Source organism: Drosophila mojavensis, unplaced genomic scaffold (genome assembly GCF_018153725.1).
Source record: "Drosophila mojavensis isolate 15081-1352.22 unplaced genomic scaffold, ASM1815372v1 contig_81, whole genome shotgun sequence".
NCBI classification, from domain to species: Eukaryota; Metazoa; Arthropoda; class Insecta; order Diptera; family Drosophilidae; genus Drosophila; species Drosophila mojavensis.
The window spans coordinates 4,951,595-4,955,649 of NW_025318907.1; the positions used below are offsets into that span (position 1 = coordinate 4,951,595).

The window sequence follows — 4,055 nt, forward strand, 5'->3', positions numbered from 1 at the left end:
CGGGGGTGCATTTATTTTAATATGTAGCTGATAAGAGCCGTAGCCAGATATCTTAATGAGATAAGGGCCCTGTTAACAGAGTGAACTCTCTCTCTCTCTCTCTCGCTCTTTCTCTCTCTCGCACTCTTAAGGTGAGCCCGGGAATCCCTAAGCTCGAGTCGAAGTGCGAGATTTAAACGCAAACACGATTGTCCTTGTACCAAGTAAAAGCGGGCAAAGGCAAATAAGTTTACACATTTATTGTACACCACAGTTACTCAAAATATATAACCAAAAATACAATAAGAAGGATTAGTGCCGTGCAAACCAGAGCTATCATTATCCACAATGCGGTGAAGTCACGATCACCCTTGTTACAAATACCACGTGTAGCACATGAGAAAAACTCCATTCTACAATAAGTAACGAGCATTAGCGAACATATATTATCCATCCTCTGTCTATATTCTGTTGTAGCACTGATCTTGCTCACCTTAGGTAAGATTGTATTCGGCCTTTTTCTTCACTTTTTTATAGACTTTTATAAAATTAAACATTTTAAATCCAATTTTGGGGTTGCAAGAACATCTTGGTGAGTTGCACAAAAATTTTGCCAAAGACGGAAATTACAATTCGAACAACTTTTTCAGTTCAAAGCTGATCGATAGCCTAAATAAAACTGACAGAAATTTAATCCCTTACTACATCAATTAAACAAAAATGTTTTCAATATATACTAAAACTTTACTAAATTCTGCCACCTAGATATCATTTTGTTCATTGAGTGCAGTTAAAACTGAAGTTTTCAGAGTACTGATGAGACTTTATATATTAAATAGATTCTTCTACTAGAAGTACAGCCATTGAGGGTGATCATTTCAATGATGTCTTTTTCTCAATGATGCCAATATTCTGTTGTGTTTCTCTAGTTGATTTGCCTTTAAATAAATGTAAGACATATTCAATATGAATTCGTGTCTCTTGGCAGTGCAGCACATAATTCCCATTAGCAGCTGCTGTAAAACTCGATTTGAATCTTAAATAGACGAAGAGCTATCTATGCCTACCACATTTAGGCACATTTCCCGCATAGCTGAAGGCGTCTCCATTTGCCATTTGCCATTTTCTACTTGCCACATATGTGGGCGTCTAGGCCGGGCACACAGTTGCCACAGTTTTGGGCCGTAGTCCCGCTTTTATCGCTTATTGCAGCAAGCGGCAAGCAGCTCTGGAATGGCAAGATATACTCATCACGTAAGCCGCCTACAGCATTTTCACACAATGCACTGGTGCCCCACTCGCACCGCCAACACCTTTCGCACCGGCCCAGAATTGAACCATCAGAACGTATGAATATAATCACGAGTCGGCAGTTCTCAGTTCTGGCGAGGAGTCCGGCACTCTACTCTGCAGCTACTGCAAATGCGAGCGCGGCGAAGCGAGGCATTGGCCGGCTGGACATGTTGAACCAGAATGATTTCCAACTGCTGATGGTCATGCTGGTGCATTTTCATTTTCACACCATTTTGGGCCAGAGTGGCAGACAAATTATGGCCACGACTGTGACTACTTGTTGGACCCGGCTGGCCTCTTAGAAGAGAATAACTGCCTGTGCTGCCGCTCCGGCGATAAGCATTTGCGTGATTAATGAAATTTGATGCCCCGGCTAGGAGAATGGCGCCCCAAAACAACTATGTACGTTGAGTGGAAGTAGCTAGCAAACAGGTAGCCGATGAGCAAATACACTATCGATGCATGATAATAAAAAATGATTCCTATTATAGATATTATAGATTCCTATTAGATAACTATTTATTTGAGTAAAGTTACCGAGCAGAGTTTAAAAGAAATTGTTCTTCATATTTATAGAGGTTAGAAGTATCGATATACTATCAAGTTAAGTCCAATAATGTCATAACAAACTTGATGGATCGGTTAAGTATATTCCTAAGAGTTATTCCAAAGTTAAGTCAACAATTTTCTGAAAAAATTGATTCCGAATCGATATTGAGTAATGGATAATAATTAATTCTCTTCGATATGAAGTGAAAGGGTCAAGACATTCCTACAAGTAATAACAGTAATATCAAAGACGTATTCCTTATGGATATTCATAAATAGATAAGCATAAGTCTAATCAATTATTTTCGATGTCAGGTATGGGTGAATAAATACAAAGAATAAATATGAAGAACGGGTGAAAATATTCTTAATATTCGATATATTACATAGTAAAACGAAGAATGTGGGAAAATATTATCAATACCAATCAATTAAGAAATGAATAAAGATAATAATAACAATTCTAGAAATCAATTTAGGATTTCTCCGTATTAGCTATCCTCCATATACTTATCCAATACTTAAGCTGAAGAAAACAAAATATAAATAATCTTACTGAAATTGAGGAAATGAACAGATGAACTCAAAGACTCTAAAGACTATTCTGTCCGCTTGCCAATTATATAAAAACTATTATACCCTTTCTCAATGGGTTCCAGCGCATTATAAGGAAGGCAAAAGGCGACGGCGAAGGCGAAAGGCAAGTTAAAGCTTGCACACCTTTCGACAAACAATTACACGTTGGGTCAGCATGACTTATGAATATATGGGCATGCACTGTGGGCGGGCCAGCGCCCGTTCCACAATGTCTAATTGGCCGCTCAGTGGCACGGTGGAGTCGTAGTCCAATTAGAATTCGTAATCGCGCACGCTTTGCCCATTTGAATTTATATCGAAATTTAATTTAATTAATAGACCGCCAAGTGGGCCAATACGCAAAGTTGGCCCAGGTGCCGTTGGTGTTGACCACGGCCATAGCCAACAAGCCAACTAGCCATAGCCGCAGCCGTAGCCGCAGCCATTCTTTGCCTATCGCAGCGGGAAGTGTCAAACAGTCAACTCAATAACTGTTTATTTTACTGGCATATTTTCAATTTCCATCTGTGGCCTACTTGAAATTGGCGGCTGAGTGTGAGTCAGGCAGCCCTGGAGTCCACGTCGAGGCCCCTGTTGAACTGCAAGTCAACAGCTCTGTTGCCGGCGAAATTTGAGCCTCTTTGCATGTGGGCCAATACGATTTTTTTATGTATTTTGTTTGGCTCTTATCGTCATTTGGCCATGCATTTTATTTGCTTATTCAATTTGATTTCATCTAGCGCTGTTTGCTAATCTCAAATAGATAGTTGCATAAGGATTGATGGTTATGGCATGGCAGGCGTTGAACCTTTTAGGGTGGCAGACAGTTCAAAGTGATATTTATGTCTATATCTTGTGTTAAGTTGTATTAGACATCATAGGCTAGGAAATACCTAGTAGGTATCTATGAGTTGGAAAGTAAATATTTTACATTGGATATTTCATTATAGATTAAGCTTTTTTGGATAGATCCATATGTTGAGCCTATTTAACATATTCTCTTGTAGTATATAGTATATGTAGTATGTGTAGCTTTTCATCTCATATCCTATAACTCCACTCGCATTTAAGCAAATGCCATCTGCAAGAATTGCTCAACTCAGCTACTTCCTCATATCGGCCTTTATTTCCATTCACTTTCGATTGATTTGCGTTCAAATTTCTCAATTTCGCCATCTCTCCTGGCTGCTGCCCACTTGATATAGTGATCGATATGCACAACTGGCCATAACGGGCCGACATACCTCAGTGTGCCGCCCACAGCTAAGCCTACACGCCCATTTGCTACCGTTTAGCCAGATTGATTTCATGCCAGCCGCTGCACGACTCCGATGATCATTCCCATTTCCAGTGGCAGTCCGCACAACGCCCACAAATGTGGGCGAGCCGCATTTTCCCATCGCCGGGCCATCAATCAAACTCGAGTGCCAGTGCGAGGACTAGAACTGCACTTCACTTCGGCCCAAAACGGGCTGAGGGGGGAGCGCAGGGGCACCCTGAGCGCTTTTGGTTGTTAAAATTGAAGCGGCATCATTTTTCATATCCGCGGCAAACAACTGCCGCAAAAAAGCCAAACAAATAAAAGAAAACACAATATGCAGTCGTATGGAAATCGAGTAGCAGCTAACAGCGGGAGCCACGTTCAGGTCCAACCTGGA

The 4,055-nt window shown here is 40.7% G+C and overlaps 1 long non-coding RNA gene across 1 annotated transcript; it reads right to left on the reverse strand.

The window, feature by feature from the left end:
• Positions 1-224: 224 nt before the first annotated feature.
• LOC26527890 lies at positions 225-775 on the reverse strand. The gene is made up of 2 exons (XR_001449307.3): positions 473-775; positions 225-392 (listed from the first exon to the last, which is right to left on the reverse strand). It is a non-coding gene; the product is annotated as an uncharacterized LOC26527890 (long non-coding RNA).
• Between the last annotated feature and the right edge of the window lie 3,280 nt (positions 776-4,055).